The sequence below is a fragment of the Pleurodeles waltl genome, chromosome 2_2 (assembly GCF_031143425.1).
Source record: "Pleurodeles waltl isolate 20211129_DDA chromosome 2_2, aPleWal1.hap1.20221129, whole genome shotgun sequence".
NCBI lineage: Eukaryota > Metazoa > Chordata > Amphibia > Caudata > Salamandridae > Pleurodeles > Pleurodeles waltl.
Window position 1 is genome coordinate 349,306,000 of NC_090439.1, and position 22,862 is coordinate 349,328,861.

The following is a 22,862-nucleotide window of genomic DNA, read 5'->3' on the forward strand; positions in this document are numbered from 1 at the left end:
GTACCAAGGGCCCTGTGACCAGGGAAGGTCCCTAAGGGCTGCAGCATATGTTGTGCCACCCTAAGGGACACCTCACCTAACACATGCACACTGCCATTGCAGATTGTGTGTGTTGGGGAGAAAAAGGCAAAGTCGACATGGCATCCCCCTCAGGATGCCATGCACACAAAATACTGCCTGTGGCATAGGTAAGTCACCCCTCTAGTAGGCCTTACAGCCCTAAGGCAGGGTGCACTATACCACAGGTGAGGGCATAGCTGCATGAGCAATATGCCCCTACAGTGTCTAAGTCTATTCTTAGACATTGTAAGTACAGCTATGGCCATATTAAGTATATGGTCTGAGAGTTTGTCAAAAACGAACTCCACAGCTCCATAATGGCTACACTGAATACTGGGAAGTTTGGTATCAAACTTCTCAGAATAATAAACCCACACGGATGCCAGTGTTGGATTTATAAAAAAAATGCACACAGAGGGCATCTTAGAGATGCCCCTTGTACTTTATCCAATTGTTCAGTGCAGGACTGACTGGTCTGTGCCAGCCTGCTGCTGAGAGACAAGTTTCGGACCCCATGTGGTGAGGGCCTTTGTGCTCTCTGAGGACAGAAACAAAAGCCTGCTCTGGGTGGAGGTGCTTCACACCTCCCCACTGCAGGAACTGTAACACCTAGCAGTGAGCCTCAAAGGCTCAGGCTTCGTGTTACAATGCCCCAGGACACTTCAGCTAGTGGAGATGCCCGCCCCCTGGACACAGCCCCCACTTTTGGCAGCAAGTCCAGGGTAGATAATGAGAAAAACAAGGAGGAGTCACCCACCAGTCAGGACAGCCCCTAAGGTGTCCTGAGCGGAGGTGACCCCTGTCTTTAGAAATCCTCCATCTTGATTTTGGAGGATTCCCCCAATAGGAATAGGGATGTGCCCCCCTCCCCTCATGGAGGAGGCACAAAGAGGTTGTAGCCACCCTCAAGGACAGTAGCCATTGGCTACTGCCCTCCCAGACCTAAACACACCCCTAAATTCAGTATTTAGGGGCACCCCAGAACCTAGGAAACTAGATTCCTGCAACCTGAAGACAAAGAAGGACTGCTGACCTGAAGCCCTGCAGAGAAGACGGAGACACCATCTGCTTTGGCCCCGGCCCTACCGGCCTGTCTCACCACTTCAAGAAAAACTGCAACAGCGACGCGTCCCCCAGGGCCCAGCGACCTCTGAAGCCTCAGAGGACTACCCTGCATCTAAAAGGACCAAGAACTCCAGAGGACAGCGGCCCTGTTCCACAAAGACTGAAACTTGCAACAAAGAAACAACCTCTAAAGGACTGCACATTTCCCACCGGAAGCATGAGACTTTCCACTCTGCACCCGACGCCTCCAGCTCGACCTGCGGAGTAACAACACTACAGGGAGGACTCCCCGGTGACTGCGAGCTCGTGAGTAGCCAGAGTTGACCCCCTGAGCCCCCACAGCAACGCCTGCAGAGGGAATCCAGAGGCTCCCCCTGACCGCGACTGCCTGCTTCAAAGAACCCGACGCCTGGTAAAGACACTGCACCCGCAGCCCCCAGGACGTGAAGGATCCGACCTCCAGTGCAGAAGCGACCCCCAGGTAGCCCTCTCCCTTGCCCAGGTGGTGGCTACCCCGAGGAGCCCACCCCCTTGCCTGCCTGCTTCGCTGAAGAGACCCCTACTTCTCCCATTGAAACCAATTGCAAACCCGATGCCTGTTTGCACTCTGCACCCGGCCACCCCTGTGCCACTGAGGGTGTACATTTTGGTGCTGACTTGTGTCCCCCCCAGTGCCCTACAAACCCCCCCTGGTCTGCCCTCCGAAGTCGCGGGTACTTACCTGCTGGCAGACTGGAACCTGGGCACCCCCTTCTCCATTGAAGCCTATGTGTTTTGGGCACCACTTTGACCTCTGCACCTGACCAGCCCTGAGCTGCTGGTGAGGTAACTTTGGGGTTGCCCTGAACCCCCAACGGTGGGCTACCTTGGACCCAACTTTGAACCCTGTAGGTGTTTTACTTACCTGCAAAACTAACCAATACTTACTTCCCCCAGGAACTGTTGAAAATTGCAGTGTCTAGTTTTAAAATAGCTTATTGCCATTTTCGCCAAAACTGTACATGCTATTGTGATGATTCAAAGTTCCTAAGATACCTGAGTGAAATACCTTTCATTTAAAGTATTGTTTGTAAATCTTGAACCTGTGGTTCTTAAAATAAACTAAGAAAAGATATTTTTCTATCCAAAAACCTATTAGCCTGGAATTGTCTTTGAGTGTGTGTTCCTCATTTGTTGCCTGTGTGCATGCAAAACAAATGCTTAACACTACCCTCTGATAAGCCTACTGCTCGACCACACTACCACAAACTAGAGCATTAGAATTATCTCTTTTTGCCACTATCTTACCTCTAAGGGGAACCCTTGGACTCTGTGCATGCTATTTCTTACTTTGAAATAGTACATACAGAGCCAACTTCCTACACTCAACAAATATTGATCTGGAACCCTGAATCCATGAAAAAATATTTTGTTCAGTTGCATCTCTTTCCTTGGTTTCTAAAAATGACCACGGCATCTGTTTGGCACTTTTGTGCAAAATGCCTAGGCCCGTATTTATACTTTTTGACGCTAAACTGCGCTAACGCAGTTTAGCGTTGTAGGAAGTTGGCTCTGTATGTGCTATTTCAAAGTAAGGAATAGCATGCACAGAGTCCAAGGGTTCCCCTTAGAGGTAAGATAGTGGCAAAAAGAGATAATACTAATGCTCTATTTTGTGGTAGTGTGGTCGAGCAATAGGCTTATCCAAGGAGTAGTGTTAAGCATTTGTTGTACATACACATAGACAATAAATGAGGTACACACACTCAGAGACAAATCCAGCCAATAGGTTTTGTATAGAAAAATATCTTTTCTTAGTTTATTTTAAGAACCACAGGTTCAAATTCTACATGTAATATCTCATTCGAAAGGTATTGCAGGTAAGTACTTTAGGAACTTCAAATCATCAAAATTGCATGTATACTTTTCAGGTTATTCACAAATAGCTGTTTTAAAAGTGGACACAGTGCAATTTTCACAGTTCCTAGGGGAGGTAAGTATTTGTTAGGTTAACCAGGTAAGTCAGACACTTACAGGGCTTAGTTCTTGGTCCAAGGTAGCCCACCGTTGGGGGTTCAGAGCAACCCCAAAGTCACCACACCAGCAGCTCAGGGCCGGTCAGGTGCAGAGTTCAAAGTGGTGCCCAAAACGCATAGGCTAGAATGGAGAGAAGGGGGGTGTCCCGGTTCCGGTCTGCTTGCAGGTAAGTACCCGCGTCATCGGAGGGCAGGCCAGGGGGGTTTTGTAGGGCACCGGGGGGGACACAAGTCCACACAGAAATTTCACCCTCAGCGGCGCGGGGGCGGCCGGGTGCAGTGTAGAAACAAGCGTCGGGTTCGCAATGTTAGTCTATGAGAGATCTCGGGATCTCTTCAGCGCTGCAGGCAGGCAAGGGGGGGATTCCTCGGGGAAACCTCCACTTGGGCAAGGGAGAGGGACTCCTGGGGGTCACTTCTCCAGTGAAAGTCCGGTCCTTCAGGTCCTGGGGGCTGCGGGTGCAGGGTCTCTCCCAGGCGTCGGGACTTTAGGTTCAAAGAGTCGCGGTCAGGGGAAGCCTCGGGATTCCCTCTGCAGGCGGCGCTGTGGGGGCTCAGGGGGGACAGGTTTTGGTACTCACTGTATCAGAGTAGTCCTGGGGTCCCTCCTGAGGTGTTGGATCGCCACCAGCCGAGTCGGGGTCGCCGGGTGCAGTGTTGCAAGTCTCACGCTTCTTGCGGGGAGCTTGCAGGGTTCTTTAAAGTTGCTGGAAACAAAGTTGCAGCTTTTCTTGGAGCAGGTCCGCTGTCCTCGGGAGTTTCTTGTCTTTTCGAAGCAGGGGCAGTCCTCAGAGGATGTCGAGGTCGCTGGTCCCTTTGGAAGGCGTCGCTGGAGCAGGATCTTTGGAAGGCAGGAGACAGGCCGGTGAGTTTCTGGAGCCAAGGCAGTTGTCGTCTTCTGGTCTTCCGCTGCAGGGGTTTTCAGCTGGGCAGTCCTTCTTCTTGTAGTTGCAGGAATCTAATTTTCTAGGGTTCAGGGTAGCCCTTAAATACTAAATTTAAGGGCGTGTTTAGGTCTGGGGGGTTAGTAGCCAATGGCTACTAGCCCTGAGGGTGGGCACACCCTCTTTGTGCCTCCTCCCAAGGGGAGGGGGTCACAATCCTAACCCTATTGGGGGAATCCTCCATCTGCAAGATGGAGGATTTCTAAAAGTCAGAGTCACCTCAGCTCAGGACACCTTAGGGGCTGTCCTGACTGGCCAGTGACTCCTCCTTGTTTTTCTCATTATTTTCTCCGGCCTTGCCGCCAAAAGTGGGGCCTGGCCGGAGGGGGCGGGCAACTCCACTAGCTGGAGTGTCCTGCTGGGTTGGCACAAAGGAGGTGAGCCTTTGAGGCTCACCGCCAGGTGTGACAATTCCTGCCTGGGGGAGGTGTTAGCATCTCCACCCAGTGCAGGCTTTGTTACTGGCCTCAGAGTGACAAAGGCACTCTCCCCATGGGGCCAGCAACATGTCTCGGTTTGTGGCAGGCTGCTAAAACTAGTCAGCCTACACAGATAGTCGGTTAAGTTTCAGGGGGCACCTCTAAGGTGCCCTCTGGGGTGTATTTTACAATAAAATGTACACTGGCATCAGTGTGCATTTATTGTGCTGAGAAGTTTGATACCAAACTTCCCAGTTTTCAGTGTAGCCATTATGGTGCTGTGGAGTTCGTGTTTGACAAACTCCCAGACCATATACTCTTATGGCTACCCTGCACTTACAATGTCTAAGGTTTTGTTTAGACACTGTAGGGGTACCATGCTCATGCACTGGTACCCTCACCTATGGTATAGTGCACCCTGCCTTAGGGCTGTAAGGCCTGCTAGAGGGGTGTCTTACCTATACTGCATAGGCAGTGAGAGGCTGGCATGGCACCCTGAGGGGAGTGCCATGTCGACTTACTCGTTTTGTCCTCACTAGCACACACAAGCTGGCAAGCAGGGTGTCTGTGCTGAGTGAGAGGTCTCCAGGGTGGCATAAGACATGCTGCAGCCCTTAGAGACCTTCCTTGGCATCAGGGCCCTTGGTACTAGAAGTACCAGTTACAAGGGACTTATCTGGATGCCAGGGTCTGCCAATTGTGGATACAAAAGTACAGGTTAGGGAAAGAACACTGGTGCTGGGGCCTGGTTAGCAGGCCTCAGCACACTTTCAATTGTAAACATAGCATCAGCAAAGGCAAAAAGTCAGGGGGCAACCATGCCAAGGAGGCATTTCCTTACACAACCCCCCCCAAACGAAAGAGGATGAGACTAACCTTTCCCAAGAGAGTCTTCATTTTCTAAGTGGAAGAACCTGGAAAGGCCATCTGCATTGGCATGGGCAGTCCCAGGTCTGTGTTCCACTATAAAGTCCATTCCCTGTAGGGAGATGGACCACCTCAACAGTTTAGGATTTTCACCTTTCATTTGCATCAGCCATTTGAGAGGTCTGTGGTCAGTTTGAACTAGGAAGTGAGTCCCAAAGAGGTATGGTCTCAGCTTCTTCAGGGACCAAACCACAGCAAAGGCCTCCCTCTCAATGGCACTCCAACGCTGCTCCCTGGGGAGTAACCTCCTGCTAATGAAAGCAACAGGCTGGTCAAGGCCATCATCATTTGTTTGGGACAAAACTGCCCCTATCCCATGTTCAGAGGCATCTGTCTGCACAATGAACTGCTTAGAATAATCTGGAGCTTTTAGAACTGGTGCTGAGCACATTGCCTGTTTCAGGGTGTCAAAGGCCTGTTGGCATTCCACAGTCCAGTTCACGTTCTTGGGCATTTTCTTGGAGGTGAGTTCAGTGAGGGCTGTCACAATGGATCCATATCCCTTCACAAACCTCCTGTAATACCCAGTCAAGCCAAGGAATGCCCTGACTTGAGTCTGGGTTTTTGGAGCTACCCAGTCCAGAATAGTCTGGATCTTGGGTTGGAGTGGTTGAACTTGGCCTCCACCTACAAGGTGGCCCAAGTAAACCACAGTTCCCTGCCCTATCTGGCATTTGGATGCCTTGATAGAGAGGCCTGCAGATTGCAGAGCCTTCAAAACCTTCTTCAGGTGGACCAGGTGATCCTGCCAGGTGGAGCTAAAGACAGCAATATCATCAAGATAAGCTGTGCTAAAGGACTCCAAGCCAGCAAGGACTTGATTCACCAACCTTTGGAAGGTGGCAGGGGCATTCTTTAAACCAAAGGGCATAACAGTGAACTGATAATGCCCATCAGGTGTGGAGAATGCTGTTTTCTCTTTTGCTCCAGGTGCCATTCTTATTTGCCAGTACCCTGCTGTCAAGTCAAAGGTACTTAAGAATTTGGCAGCACCTAATTTGTCTATGAGCTCATCAGCTCTTGGAATTGGATGAGCATCTGTCTTGGTGACAGAATTGAGCCCTCTGTAGTCCACACAAAACCTCATCTCTTTCTTTCCATCTTTGGTGTGAGGTTTGGGGACTAAGACCACTGGGCTAGCCCAGGGGCTGTCAGAGCGCTCAATTACTCCCAATTCCAGCATCTTGTGGACTTCCACCTTGATGCTTTCCTTAACATGGTCAGATTGTCTAAAGATTTTGTTCTTGACAGGCATGCTGTCTCCTGCGTCCACATCATGGGTACACAGGTGTGTCTGACCAGGGGTTAAGGAGAAGAGTTCAGGAAACTGTTGTAGGACTCTCCTACAATCAGCTTGCTGTTGGCCAGAGAGGGTGTCTGAGTAGATCACTCCATCTACTGTGCCATCTTTTGGGTCTGATGACAGAAGATCAGGGAGAGGTTCACTCTCTGCCTCCTGATCCTCATCTGTTACCATCAACAGATTCACATCAGCCCTGTCATGGAAGAGCTTAAGGCGGTTCACATGGATCACCCTCTTGGGGCTCCTGCTTGTGCCCAGGTCCACCAAGTAGGTGACCTGACTCTTCCTTTCTAGTACTGGGTAAGGGCCACTCCATTTGTCCTGGAGTGCCCTGGGAGCCACAGGCTCCAGAACCCAGACTTTCTGCCCTGGTTGGAACTCAACCAGTGCAGCCTTTTGGTCATACCAAAACTTCTGGAGTTGTTGGCTGGCCTCAAGGTTTTTGGTTGCCTTTTCCATGTACTCTGCCATTCTAGAGCGAAGGCCAAGTACATAGTCCACTATGTCCTGTTTAGGCTCATGGAGAGGTCTCTCCCAGCCTTCTTTAACAAGGGCAAGTGGTCCCCTTACAGGATGACCAAACAGAAGTTCAAAGGGTGAGAATCCTACTCCCTTCTGTGGCACCTCTCTGTAAGCGAAAAGCAGACATGGCAAGAGGACATCCCATCTCCTTTTGAGTTTTTCTGGGAGCCCCATGATCATGCCTTTTAATGTCTTGTTGAATCTCTCAACCAAGCCATTAGTTTGTGGATGGTATGGTGTAGTGAATTTATAAGTCACTCCACACTCATTCCACATGTGCTTTAGGTATGCTGACATGAAGTTGGTACCTCTGTCAGACACCACCTCCTTAGGGAAACCCACTCTGGTAAAGATACCAATGAGGGCCTTGGCTACTGCAGGGGCAGTAGTCGACCTAAGGGGAATAGCTTCAGGATACCTGGTAGCATGATCCACTACTACCAGGATATACATATTTCCTGAGGCTGTGGGGGGTTCTAGTGGACCAACTATGTCCACACCCACTCTTTCAAAGGGAACCCCCACCACTGGAAGTGGAATGAGGGGGGCCTTTGGATGCCCACCTGTCTTACCACTGGCTTGACAGGTGGGGCAGGAGAGGCAAAACTCCTTAACCATGTTGGACATATTGGGCCAGTAGAAGTGGTTGACTAACCTCTCCCACGTCTTGGTTTGTCCCAAATGTCCAGCAAGGGGAATGTCATGGGCCAATGTTAGGATGAACTTCCTGAACAGCTGAGGCACTACCACTCTCCTAGTGGCACCAGGTTTGGGGTCTCTGGCCTCAGTGTACAGGAGTCCATCTTCCCAATAGACACTATTGGGTTCCATTTTTCTTGCCTTTGGACTCTTCAGCAGCTTGCTGCCTAAGGCCTTCAAGAGAGGGACAGGTTTCTTGTCCCTTACACAGCTCCTCCCTTGAGGGTCCCCCTGGGCCTAAGAGCTCAACCTGATAAGGCTCAAGCTCCAAAGGCTCAGTTCCCTCAGAGGGCAGAACTTCTTCCTGAGAAGAGGGGTTCCCTTTCTTTTGCTGTGTTGCAGTTGGTTTCCCAACTGACTTTCCTGTTCTCTTGGTAGGCTGGGCCATTCTTCCAGACTCCAGCTCTACTTGTTCACCCTGTGCCTTGCACTGTGCTCTTGTTTTCACACACACCAGTTCAGGGATACCCAGCATTGCTGCATGGGTTTTTAGTTCTACCTCAGCCCATGCTGAGGACTCCAGGTCATTTCCAAGCAGACAGTCCACTGGGATATTTGAGGAGACCACCACCTGTTTCAGGCCATTGACCCCTCCCCATTCTAAAGTAACCATTGCCATGGGATGTACTTTTCTCTGATTGTCAGCGTTGGTGACTGTGTAAGTTTTTCCAGTCAGGTATTGGCCAGGGGAAACCAGTTTCTCTGTCACCATGGTGACACTGGCACCTGTATCCCTCAGGCCCTCTATTCTAGTCCCATTAATTAAGAGTTGCTGTCTGTATTTTTGCATGTTAGGCGGCCAGACAGCTAGTGTGGCTAAATCCACCCCACCCTCAGAAACTAGAGTAGCTTCAGTGTGGACCCTGATTTGCTCTGGGCACACTGTTGATCCCACTTGGAGACTAGCCATACCAGTGTTACCTGGATGGGAGTTTGGAGTGGAACCTTTCTTGGGACAGGCCTTGTCTCCAGTTTGGTGTCCATGCTGTTTACAGCTATGACACCAGGCCTTTTTGGGATCAAAGTTTTTACCCTTGTACCCATTGTTCTGTGAAGAGGCTCTGGGCCCACCCTCCTGTGCAGGTTTTTGGGGGCCTGTAGAAGACTCTTTACTATTTTTAGTTTTGGTTGTCTCATCACCCTTCCCCTGGGGAGTCTTTGTGACCCCTTTCTTTTGGTCACCCCCTGTTGAAGTCTTGGACACCCTTGTCTTGACCCATTGGTCCGCCTTCTTTCCCAATTCTTGGGGAGAAATTGGTCCTAGGTCTACCAGATGCTGATGCAGTTTATCATTGAAACAATTACTCAATAGGTGTTCTTTCACAAATAAATTGTACAGCCCATCATAATTACTTACACCACTGCCTTGAATCCAACCATCTAGTGTTTTCACTGAGTAGTCAACAAAGTCAACCCAGGTCTGGCTCGAGGATTTTTGAGCCCCCCTGAACCTAATCCTGTACTCCTCAGTGGAGAATCCAAAGCCCTCAATCAGGGTACCCTTCATGAGGTCATAAGATTCTGCATCTTTTCCAGAGAGTGTGAGGAGTCTATCCCTACACTTTCCAGTGAACATTTCCCAAAGGAGAGCACCCCAGTGAGATCTGTTCACTTTTCTGGTTACACAAGCCCTCTCAAAAGCTGTGAACCATTTGGTGATGTCATCACCATCTTCATATTTTGTCACAATCCCTTTGGGGATTTTTAACATGTCAGGAGAATCTCTGACCCTATTTATATTGCTGCCACCATTGATGGGTCCTAGGCCCATCTCTTGTCTTTCCCTTTCTATGGCTAGGAGCTGTCTCTCTAAAGCCAATCTTTTGGCCATCCTGGCTAACAGGAGGTCATCTTCACTGAGAGCATCCTCAGTGATTTCAGAAATGTGGGACCCTCCTGTGAGGGACTCACTATTTCTGACTAACACAGTTGGAGACAGGACTTGAGGGGTCCTGTTCTCCCTATTTAGGACTGGAGGAGGGACATTGGCCTCCAAGTCACTAATTTCTTCCTCTGTGAGGTCATCATCAGAGGGGTTGGCTTTTTCAAACTCTGCCAACAGCTCCTGGAGCTGAATTTTGGTAGGTCTGGAGCCAATGGTTATTTTTTTGATATTACAGAGAGACCTTAGCTCCCTCATCTTAAGATGGAGGTAAGGTATGGTGTCGAGTTCCACCACCTGCATCTCTGTATCAGACATTATTCTGCTAAGAGTTGGAATACTTTTTTAAGAATCTAAAACTGTTTCTAGAATCTAATTCAAACTTTTAATAAACTTTTTAAACTCTAAAAAGACAATGCTAAACAGGGACTTAACACACAAGGCCCTAGCAGGACTTTTAAGGATTTAGAAAAATTTCAAATTGCAAAAATGAATTTCTAATGACAATTTTGGAATTTGTCGTGTGATCAGGTATTGGCTGAGTAGTCCAGCAAATGCAAAGTCTTGTACCCCACCGCTGATCCACCAATGTAGGAAGTTGGCTCTGTATGTGCTATTTCAAAGTAAGGAATAGCATGCACAGAGTCCAAGGGTTCCCCTTAGAGGTAAGATAGTGGCAAAAAGAGATAATACTAATGCTCTATTTTGTGGTAGTGTGGTCGAGCAATAGGCTTATCCAAGGAGTAGTGTTAAGCATTTGTTGTACATACACATAGACAATAAATGAGGTACACACACTCAGAGACAAATCCAGCCAATAGGTTTTGTATAGAAAAATATCTTTTCTTAGTTTATTTTAAGAACCACAGGTTCAAATTCTACATGTAATATCTCATTCGAAAGGTATTGCAGGTAAGTACTTTAGGAACTTCAAATCATCAAAATTGCATGTATACTTTTCAGGTTATTCACAAATAGCTGTTTTAAAAGTGGACACAGTGCAATTTTCACAGTTCCTAGGGGAGGTAAGTATTTGTTAGGTTAACCAGGTAAGTCAGACACTTACAGGGCTTAGTTCTTGGTCCAAGGTAGCCCACCGTTGGGGGTTCAGAGCAACCCCAAAGTCACCACACCAGCAGCTCAGGGCCGGTCAGGTGCAGAGTTCAAAGTGGTGCCCAAAACGCATAGGCTAGAATGGAGAGAAGGGGGGTGTCCCGGTTCCGGTCTGCTTGCAGGTAAGTACCCGCGTCTTCGGAGGGCAGGCCAGGGGGGTTTTGTAGGGCACCGGGGGGGACACAAGTCCACACAGAAATTTCACCCTCAGCGGCGCGGGGGCGGCCGGGTGCAGTGTAGAAACAAGCGTCGGGTTCGCAATGTTAGTCTATGAGAGATCTCGGGATCTCTTCAGCGCTGCAGGCAGGCAAGGGGGGGATTCCTCGGGGAAACCTCCACTTGGGCAAGGGAGAGGGACTCCTGGGGGTCACTTCTCCAGTGAAAGTCCGGTCCTTCAGGTCCTGGGGGCTGCGGGTGCAGGGTCTCTCCCAGGCGTCGGGACTTTAGGTTCAAAGAGTCGCGGTCAGGGGAAGCCTCGGGATTCCCTCTGCAGGCGGCGCTGTGGGGGATCAGGGGGGACAGGTTTTGGTACTCACTGTATCAGAGTAGTCCTGGGGTCCCTCCTGAGGTGTTGGATCGCCACCAGCCGAGTCGGGGTCGCCGGGTGCAGTGTTGCAAGTCTCACGCTTCTTGCGGGGAGCTTGCAGGGTTCTTTAAAGTTGCTGGAAACAAAGTTGCAGCTTTTCTTGGAGCAGGTCCGCTGTCCTCGGGAGTTTCTTGTCTTTTCGAAGCAGGGGCAGTCCTCAGAGGATGTCGAGGTCGCTGGTCCCTTTGGAAGGCGTCGCTGGAGCAGGATCTTTGGAAGGCAGGAGACAGGCCGGTGAGTTTCTGGAGCCAAGGCAGTTGTCGTCTTCTGGTCTTCCGCTGCAGGGGTTTTCAGCTGGGCAGTCCTTCTTCTTGTAGTTGCAGGAATCTAATTTTCTAGGGTTCAGGGTAGCCCTTAAATACTAAATTTAAGGGCGTGTTTAGGTCTGGGGGGTTAGTAGCCAATGGCTACTAGCCCTGAGGGTGGGTACACCCTCTTTGTGCCTCCTCCCAAGGGGAGGGGGTCACAATCCTAACCCTATTGGGGGAATCCTCCATCTGCAAGATGGAGGATTTCTAAAAGTCAGAGTCACCTCAGCTCAGGACACCTTAGGGGCTGTCCTGACTGGCCAGTGACTCCTCCTTGTTTTTCTCATTATTTTCTCCGGCCTTGCCGCCAAAAGTGGGGCCTGGCCGGAGGGGGCGGGCAACTCCACTAGCTGGAGTGTCCTGCTGGGTTGGCACAAAGGAGGTGAGCCTTTGAGGCTCACCGCCAGGTGTGACAATTCCTGCCTGGGGGAGGTGTTAGCATCTCCACCCAGTGCAGGCTTTGTTACTGGCCTCAGAGTGACAAAGGCACTCTCCCCATGGGGCCAGCAACATGTCTCGGTTTGTGGCAGGCTGCTAAAACTAGTCAGCCTACACAGATAGTCGGTTAAGTTTCAGGGGGCACCTCTAAGGTGCCCTCTGGGGTGTATTTTACAATAAAATGTACACTGGCATCAGTGTGCATTTATTGTGCTGAGAAGTTTGATACCAAACTTCCCAGTTTTCAGTGTAGCCATTATGGTGCTGTGGAGTTCGTGTTTGACAAACTCCCAGACCATATACTCTTATGGCTACCCTGCACTTACAATGTCTAAGGTTTTGTTTAGACACTGTAGGGGTACCATGCTCATGCACTGGTACCCTCACCTATGGTATAGTGCACCCTGCCTTAGGGCTGTAAGGCCTGCTAGAGGGGTGTCTTACCTATACTGCATAGGCAGTGAGAGGCTGGCATGGCACCCTGAGGGGAGTGCCATGTCGACTTACTCGTTTTGTCCTCACTAGCACACACAAGCTGGCAAGCAGGGTGTCTGTGCTGAGTGAGAGGTCTCCAGGGTGGCATAAGACATGCTGCAGCCCTTAGAGACCTTCCTTGGCATCAGGGCCCTTGGTACTAGAAGTACCAGTTACAAGGGACTTATCTGAATGCCAGGGTCTGCCAATTGTGGATACAAAAGTACAGGTTAGGGAAAGAACACTGGTGCTGGGGCCTGGTTAGCAGGCCTCAGCACACTTTCAATTGTAAACATAGCATCAGCAAAGGCAAAAAGTCAGGGGGCAACCATGCCAAGGAGGCATTTCCTTACAAGCGTCAAAAAGTTTAGCGCCGGCTAACGCCATTCTGAAGCGCCATGCGGGCGCCGTATTTATTGAATGGCGTTAGCCGGCGCTAGCAGACCGGCGCTGCCTGGTGTGCGTGGAAAAAAACCACGTACACCAGGCAGCGCCGGCGTTGGGGAAAATGGCGTTAGGGCGTCTTAAAATGGTGCAAGTCAGGTTGACGCTAAAAAATCGCCTCCACCCGATTTGCGCCATTTTTAACGACGCCCAGACGCCATTTACATGACTCCTGTCTTAGTAAAGACAGGAGTCATGCCCCCTTGCCCAATGGCCATGCCCAGGGGACTTATGTCCCCTGGGCATGGTCATTGGGCATTGAGGCATGTAGGGGGGCACAAATCAGGCCCCCCTATGCCAAAAAAAAAATATAAAAAAAATAAAAAATTATACTTACCTGAATGTCCCTGGGAGGGGTCCCTCCATCCTTGGGTGTCCTCCTGGGATGGGCAAGGGTGGCAGGGGGGGTCCCTGGGGGCATGGGAGGGCAGCTGTGGGCTCATTTTGAGCCCACAGGTCCCTTAACGCCTGCCCTGACCCAGGCGTTAAAAAGAGGCGCAAATGCGGTTTTTTTTGCCCCGCCCACTCCCGGGCGTGATTTTTGCCCGGGAGTATAAATACGACGCATTTGCGTCGCAGTCATTTTTTTAGACGGGAACGCCTACCTTACATCTCATTAACGCAAGGTAGGCGTTCACGCAAAAAAATGACGCTCTTTCCTCATACTTTGGCGCTAGACGCGTCTAACGCCAAAGTATAAATATGGCGTTAGTTTTGCGCCGAATTTGCGTCAAAAAAACGACGCAAATTTGGCGCAAATGGAGTATAAATATGCCCCCAAGAATCCTCAAATGTTATAGATATGGTGAAGGAATATGAGAGGAGGAAAGGGGCTTCTCGAGCCCACAGTCCCTGCTCTTAGAGTCTTCTAACGTTTTTGATATTTCAGTTGAGAAGCCTAAAACTGCTGATTTGATATTGATTTGATCTTGATTCTCTGAGATCTGCACTTGTTTTGCTGGCTTTAGTTCCCATTCTCCATTTATGATTATAGGTTTTTAGCCACTGTCAAGTGCCATACAAGGCCTTGAACACAAGCTGTAGGCCCAAGCTGAAGGCAATGGCTTATAAAAAGGGAAAATACATTAAATAATGGGTATAGCACGAGGCAGAAGGGCTATTAGGCTATTAGAACATTCCACAAATTGAGTGTAAGAAGTTCAATAATAAATAGGGAGAAACAAAACGACAGGCATTAGAACATTGGTGCAGAAGACCTATACCAAAAACTATTGCCCCATAGTCACTCCATTGTCTTCAATGACATTACATTCAATTATGTCACAATGTTCTAATACTTACATTCAATATTTCAATGATATATTTCAATAATTACATTAAATTATTTTACATTGTTTTAATACTTTTTAGCATTAGTAGCAATTCCTTTAAACATATAGAGATGACCGCTGGGCTGGGGTTATCTCTAAATTTGGTGTATGGAGTACTGTTGAGATGACGGATGCAGAGTTCGATTGGCCTATATATGGAAGTAGGGGCCATAGGGGCTGGTCTGACAGATCAGTGTATGGGGACTAGTTTTTTTGCTGTGTTTCCTTCGATTTCCCTGATATCACTATAAAACATTACCTGCAGCAAACACAAATGCATGCAGTCTCACATACCTTGCAGAATACCCATGCAGCGTGTCTTTGCCAGCTCGAAATTGGCCTGATTTGCAAATACGGACCACTTTTTCCGGTATCTGGTTCGCTAAAAAGGGTCAATTTTGTTTTGGTGCCCAGGGCTATTTTTTGTCCCCTTCAAGCCTTGGATGGAGGTAAAGTCCTCTGCCATCCTGATGAACACTAATGTATCTGTCAAATCCTAAATCAGTCCCATTGTCACAAACTCTGCATAAAAGCAAGTAGTTTTAAAGAGGTGCTAAATAAATGCATTCATTTACTCTTTCACTTAATCATTCACTTTGTAAAATCTTTCTGGCAAGAAGCCATTCCCCAAATGCAGTCTAAGGCACTCCACAAAAGAATGGGGACCACTTCTTTCGGAAAAGGGCCTGTGCATGAACCAGGTTTGCAGATGTATCAATACTTTTTAAAGTCTTGGAATGTTACATAGGGTAAACAGATCTTAAATAACACTGTGGTGTGGCTATCTGTATGTGCACATTTTTCATGCCCAAAATACAAATCAGATGAGAAAAAGTGGATAGTGTTAGACTAAGGTTCCAAGAGGAATGAAAGGACAATAGGTGAATGTAGGAAGTTGGCTCTGTATGCACTATCTCAAAGTAAGGAATAGTATGCACAGAGTCCAAGGGTTCCCCTTAGAGGTAAGATAGTGGCAAAAAGAGATAATACTAATGCTCTATTTTGTGGTAGTGTGGTCGAGCAGTAGGCTTATCAAAGGAGTAGTGTTAAGCATTTGTTGTACATACACACAGGCAATAAATGAGGAACACACACTCAGAGACAAATCCAGCCAATGGGTTTTGTAATACAAAAATATATTTTCTTAGTTTATTTTAAGAACCACAGGTTCAAATTCTACATGTAATATCTCATTTGAAAGGTATTGCAGGTAAGTACTTTAGGAACTTTTAATCATTACATTAGCATGTATACTTTTTACATAAAACACAATAAGCTGTTTTAAAAGTGGACACTGCAATTTTCACAGTTCCTGGGGGAGGTAAGTTTTTGTTAGTTTTGTCAGGTAAGTAAATCACTTACAAGTCTCAGGTTTGGGTCCAAGGTAGCCCACCGTTGGGGGTTCAGAGCAACCCCAAAGTTACCACACCAGCAGCTCAGGGCCGGTCAGGTGCAGAGGTCAAAGAGGTGCCCAAAACGCATAGGCTTCAATGGAGAGAAGGGGGTGCCCCGGTTCCGGTCTGCCAGCAGGTAAGTACCCGCGTCTTCGGAGGGCAGACCAGGGGGGTTTTGTAGGGCGCCGGGGGGGACACAAGTCCACACAGAAAGTACACCCTCAGCAGCGCGGGGGCGGCCGGGTGCAGTGTGCAAACAAGCGTTGGGTTCTCTGTAGATTTCAATGAGAGATCAAGGGATCTCTTCAGCAGTGCAGGCAGGCAAGGGGGGGGCTCCTCGGGGTAGCCACCACCTGGGCAAGGGAGAGGGCCTCCTGGGGGTCACTCCTGCACAGGAGTTCCGTTCCTTTAGGTGCTGGGGGCTGCGGGTGCAGGGTCTTTTCCAGCCGTCGGGAAAGGGAGTTCAGGCAGTCGCGGTCAGGGGGAGCCTCGGGATTCCCTCTGCAGGCGTTGCTGTGGGGGCTCAGGGGGGACAACTTTGGTTACTCACGGTCTCGGAGTCGCCGGAGGGTCCTCCCTGAGGTGTTGGTTCTCCACCAGTCGAGTCGGGGTCGCCGGGTGCAGTGTTGCAAGTCTCACGCTTCTTGCGGGGAGTTGCAGGGGTCTTTAAGTCTGCTCCTTGAAACAAAGTTGCAGTTCTTTTGGAGCAGGGCCGCTGTCCTCGGGAGTTCCTTGTTTTGCTTGAAGCAGGGCAGTCCTCTGAGGATTCAGAGGTCTCTGGTCCTTTGGAAAGCGTCGCTGGAGCAGGGTTCTTTGGAAGGCAGGAGACAGGCCGGTAGGACTGGGGCCAAAGCAGTTGGTGTCTTCTGTTCTTCCTCTGCAGGGGTTTTTCAGCTCAGCAGTCTTCTTCTTCTTGTAGTTTCAGGAATCTAAATTCTTAGGTTCAGGGAAGCCCTTAAATACTAAATTTAAGGGCGTGTTTAGGTCTGGGGGGTTAGTAGCCAATGGCTACTAGCCCTGAGGGTGGGTTCACCCTCTTTGTGCCTCCTCCCAAGGGGAGGGGTCACATCCCTAATCCTATTGGGGAATCCTCCATCTGCAAGATGGAGGATTTCTAAAAGTTAGAGTCACTTCAGCTCAGGACACCTTAGGGGCTGTCCTGACTGGCCAGTGACTCCTCATTGTTAGTCTCATTATTTCCTCCGGCCTTGCCGCCAAAAGTGGGGGCCGTGGCCGGAGGGGGCGGGCAACTCCACTAGCTGGAGTGTCCTGCGGTGCTGGCACAAAGGGGTGAGCCTTTGAGGCTCACCGCCAGGTGTGACAGCTCCTGCCTGGGGGAGGTGTTAGCATCTCCACCCAGTGCAGGCTTTGTTACTGGCCTGAGAGTGACAAAGGCACTCTCCCCATGGGGCCAGCAACATGTCTCAGTTGTGGCAGGCTGCTGGAACCAGTCAGCCTACACTGAACAATTGGGTAAAATACAGGGGGCATCTCTAAGATGCTCTCTGTGTGCATTTTTTTAATAAATCCAACACTGGCATCAGTGTGGGTTTATTATTCTGAGAAGTTTGATACTAAACTTCCCAGTATTCAGTGTAGCCATTATGGAGCTGTGGAGTTCATTTTTGACAGACTCCCAGCCCATATACTCTTATGGCTACCCTGCACTTACAATGTCTAAGGTTTTGCTTAGACACTGTAGGGGCATAGTGCTCATGCACATATGCCCTCACCTGTGGTATAGTGCACCCTGCCTTAGGGCTGTAAGGCCTACTAGAGGGGTGACTTACCTATGCCACAGGCAGTGGGAGGTTGGCATGGCACCCTGAGGGGAGTGCCATGTCGACTTAGTCATTTTCTCCCCACTAGCACACACAAGCTGGCAAGCAGTGTGTCTGTGCTGAGTGAGGGGTCCCTAGGGTGGCATAAGACATGCTGCCGCCCTTAGAGACCTTCCCTGGCATCAGGGCCCTTGGTACCAGGGGTACCAGTTACAAGGGACTTACCTAGGTGCCAGGGTTGTGCCAATTGTGGAAACAATGGTACATTTTAGGTGAAAGAACACTGGTGCTGGGGCCTGGTTAGCAGGGTCCCAGCACACTTCTCAGTCAAGTCAGCATCAGTATCAGGCAAAAAGTGGGGGGTAACTGCAACAGGGAGCCATTTCTTTACACAAGCCCCCCCCCAGCCCACAGGCCAGGAGACTCAGCCAAAGCTGGAAGAGTCTTCCTAGTCTGTCAGGCGAGGAAGAGTAGAGGAAATAGGCTGGTTTGTTGCAGGGCCTACTCTGCCTTACATCCTCCTGTTCAGGTCATTCCATCTGGGGAACTGACCCACTTCCACAGTAATAGGACCTAGTCTGAATTGCCTCTTGTCTGTGCTTTTTATGTCTTCACCCATTCTCTCTATTTTGGGATTAGAGGTATCCACCTCTGCTAATCTTATCTTAGCCAGGGTCACCCCTAGCTTACCCAAAGAGGTTACCCAGAGCTGGAGTAACCCCACCATGACCAACAGGGTCAGGGGGCCTAACTTGCTATTTGGCATGGGGTCAGACCACCATGCCAAGGATAGTGCAGCCATAAAGGCTAACACCCAGCAGAGGCCACTGGCAGCTGTCAGTGCCCAGAACCACACCTTTAGCTCTTCACCTACAAGGGAAGGGGCTAAGTTACAGGCTTCTTTGGGTTCAGGGTGCCTGTCTGCTGTATTAGAGTGGGGGGTTACCACATCTTGTAGTAAACACCCTTCTTCCACTCTTTCTTCTGTTAGCTGAGGAGCCACCCACTCAGGCTTAACAGTTGCCTGACTAGCCAGGACTTCTTGTGGGGCAAGTTGGACTGTATCAGTGCCACTTTTGGAGTTCTCCCCTACTGGAGCAGAATCTCCTTGGCTTGCTGGGACCTTGGCTAAAGGTTGTCCACCCTTCCTACACTGTTTTCTATTCTTTTTCTTCTGGGGCCTGCATGCAGTTACTGCAGGGGCAGGATCTCCAGAATCCTTGGGAGAGGACTGGCACTGGACCAGTTCCTCTCTTGGGCTCTGACTAACCTCTGGGTAGTCATTTCCAAGGAGACAATCAAGGGGGAGGTCTGTACTGACTACCACCCTTCTCCAGCTAAAAGTCCCACCCACTTCTATGGGCACAAAAGCCACAGGCCTAACAGTGACCCTGTCTGGGCTAACTCTTACTCTGGCAGTCTCACCTGGGATGTACTGGTTTGACAACAACAGCCTGTCATGCACAATAGTGTGACTGGCACAAGTGTCTCTCAGGGCAGTGGCTGGGATTCCATTCACCAGTACGTGGTGGAAGTGTCTACTTCCCTCTGGAATCTCCAACTCACCTGTTGGGCCCTTTTTCCAGTTGAAGGCTATGAAGACCTCCTCATCTGAGGAGTCATCCCCAATGGCTACACTGGTCACCCCTGGGATTTTGCTAGGGGCTTTGTTTTTGGGACAAGAAGTGTCCTTGGTGTGGTGCCCTGTCTGTTTACAGTTATGGCACCATTCCTTAGTGGCATCCCAGTTCTTACCCTGGTACCCACCTTTGTTTTGGGTTGTGTCTCGGGGCCCACCCACCTGGTCTGGTTTTTGGGGGCCTACAGAGGACTCTTTTTCTTTGTTTCTAGTGTCACCCACTTTCTCCTGAGGAGGTTTTGTAACCCCTTTCTTTTGGTCACCCCCAGTGGAAGTTTTGGTTACCCTAGTCTTGACCCAGTGGTCTGCCTTCTTTCCCAATTCTTGGGGAGGAATTGGACCTAGGTCTACCAGATACTGATGCAACTTTTCATTGAAGCAGTTACTTAAAATGTGTTCTTTCATAAACAAATTATAAAGCCCAACATAGTCATGCACTTCATTTCCAGTTACCCAACCATCCAGTGTTTTCACTGAGTAGTCTACAAAATCAACCCAGGTCTGGCTCGAGGATTTTTGAGCCCCCCTGAATCTAATTCTATACTCCTCAGTGGAGAATCCAAAGCCCTCAATCAGGGTTCCCTTCATGAGGTCATAAGATTCTGCATCATTTCCAGAGAGTGTGAGGAGTCTATCCCTACACTTTCCTGTGAACATTTCCCAAAGGAGAGCACCCCAGTGAGATTTGTTCACTTTTCTGGTTACACAAGCCCTCTCAAAAGCTGTGAACCATTTGGTGATGTCATCACCATCTTCATATTTAGTTACAATCCCTTTAGGGATTTTCAACATGTCAGGAGAATCTCTGACCCCAGTTATGTTGCTGCCACCATTGATGGGTCCTAGGCCCATCTCTTGTCTTTCCCTTTCTATGGCTAGGATCTGTCTTTCCAAAGCCAATCTTTTGGCCATCCTGGCTAACTGGATGTCCTCTTCACTGGAGTTATCCTCAGTGATTTCAGAGAGGTTGGTCCCTCCTGTGAGGGAGCCAGCATCTCTGACTATTATGCTTGGAGTCAGGGCTTGAGAGGCCCTGTCTTCCCTAGATAGGACTGGTAGGGGGGAATCACCCTCCAAGTCACTATCATCATCCTCTGTGTTGCCATCCTCAGAGGGGTTGGCTCTTTCAAACTCTGCCAAAAGCTCCTGGAGCTGTAGTTTGGAAGGTCTGGGGCCCATTACTATTTTCTTTAGTGTACAGAGTGACCTTAGCTCCCTCATCTTAAGATGGAGGTAAGGTGTGGTGTCGAGTTCCACCACATTCATCTCTGTACTAGACATTATGCTTCTAAAAGTTGGAATACTTTTTAAGAATCTAAAACTAGTTCTAGGTTCTAATTCAAACTTTTACCAAACTTTTAAACTCTAAAAGGAAATGCTAACAGGGACTAACACAAGGCCCTAGCAGGACTTTTAAGAATTTAGAAAAAATTCAAATTGCAAAAAATCAAGTTCTAATGACAATTTTTGGAATTTGTCGTGTGATCAGGTATTGGCTGAGTAGTCCAGCAAATGCAAAGTCTTGTACCCCACCGCTGATCCACCAATGTAGGAAGTTGGCTCTGTATGCACTATCTCAAAGTAAGGAATAGTATGCACAGAGTCCAAGGGTTCCCCTTAGAGGTAAGATAGTGGCAAAAAGAGATAATACTAATGCTCTATTTTGTGGTAGTGTGGTCGAGCAGTAGGCTTATCAAAGGAGTAGTGTTAAGCATTTGTTGTACATACACACAGGCAATAAATGAGGAACACACACTCAGAGACAAATCCAGCCAATGGGTTTTGTTATAGAAAAATATATTTTCTTAGTTTATTTTAAGAACCACAGGTTCAAATTCTACATCTAATATCTCATTTGAAAGGTATTGCAGGTAAGTACTTTAGGAACTTTGAATCATTACATTAGCATGTACACTTTTTACATAAAACACAATAAGCTGTTTTAAAAGTGGACACACTGCAATTTTCACAGTTCCTGGGGGAGGTAAGTTATTGTTAGTTTTGTCAGGTAAGTAAATCACTTACAAGTCTCAGGTTTGGGTCCAAGGTAGCCCACCGTTGGGGGTTCAGAGCAACCCCAAAGTTACCACACCAGCAGCTCAGGGCCGGTCAGGTGCAGAGGTCAAAGAGGTGCCCAAAACGCATAGGCTTCAATGGAGAGAAGGGGTGCCCCGGTTCCGGTCTCTGCCAGCAGGTAAGTACCCGCGTCTTCGGAGGGCAGACCAGGGGGGTTTTGTAGGGCACCAGGGGGGACACAAGTCCACAGAGAAAGTACACCCTCAGCAGCGCGGGGGCGGCCGGGTGCAGTGTGCAAACAAGCGTCGGGTTCTCTGTAGATTTCAATGAGAGATCAAGGGATCTCTTCAGCGGTGCAGGCAGGCAAGGGGGGGGCTCCTCAGGGTAGCCACCACCTGGGCAAGGGAGAGGGCCTCCTGGGGGTCACTCCTGCACAGGAGTTCCGTTCCTTTAGGTGCTGGGGGCTGCGGGTGCAGGGTCTTTTCCAGCCGTCGGGAAAGGGAGTTCAGGCAGTCGCGGTCAGGGGGAGCCTCAGGATTCCCTCTGCAGGCGTCGCTGTGGGGGCTCAGGGGGGACAACTTTGGTTACTCATGGTCTCGGAGTCGCCGGAGGGTCCTCCCTGAGGTGTTGGTTCTCCACCAGTCGAGTCGGGGTCGCCGGGTGCAGTGTTGCAAGTCTCACGCTTCTTGCGGGGAGTTGCAGGGGTCTTTAAGTCTGCTCCTTGAAACAAAGTTGCAGTTCTTTTGGAGCAGGGCCGCTGTCCTCGGGAGTTCCTTGTTTTGCTTGAAGCAGGGCAGTCCTCTGAGGATTCAGAGGTCGCTGGTCCTTTGGAAAGCGTCGCCGGAGCAGGGTTCTTTGGAAGGCAGGAGACAGGCCGGTAGGACTGGGGCCAAAGCAGTTGGTGTCTTCTGTTCTTCCTCTGCAGGGGTTTTTCAGCTCAGCAGTCTTCTTCTTCTTGTAGTTTCAGGAATCTAAATTCTTAGGTTCAGGGAAGCCCTTAAATACTAAATTTAAGGGCGTGTTTAGGTCTGGGGGGTTAGTAGCCAATGGCTACTAGCCCTGAGGGTGGGTACACCCTCTTTGTGCCTCCTCCCAAGGGGAGGGGGTCACATCCCTAATCCTATTGGGGAATCCTCCATCTGCAAGATGGAGGATTTCTAAAAGTTAGAGTCACTTCAGCTCAGGACACCTTAGGGGCTGTCCTGACTGGCCAGTGACTCCTCCTTGTTATTCTCATTATTTCCTCCGGCCTTGCCGCCAAAAGTGGGGGCCGTGGCCGGAGGGGGCGGGCAACTCCACTAGCTGGAGTGTCCTGCGGTGCTGGCACAAAGGGGTGAGCCTTTGAGGCTCACCGCCAGGTGTGACAGCTCCTGCCTGGGGGAGGTGTTAGCATCTCCACCCAGTGCAGGCTTTGTTACTGGCCTCAGAGTGACAAAGGCAATCTCCCCATGGGGCCAGCAACATGTCTCGGTTGTGGCAGGCTGCTGGAACCAGTCAGCCTA

The 22,862-nt window shown here is 49.5% G+C and overlaps 1 protein-coding gene across 1 annotated transcript in view; it reads right to left on the reverse strand.

Moving 5' to 3' along the window:
* The window catches only part of LAMA1 (laminin subunit alpha 1), a 979,910-nt gene that overhangs the window by 738,320 nt on the left and 218,728 nt on the right, over positions 1 to 22,862 (reverse strand). The window lies entirely within an intron of this gene.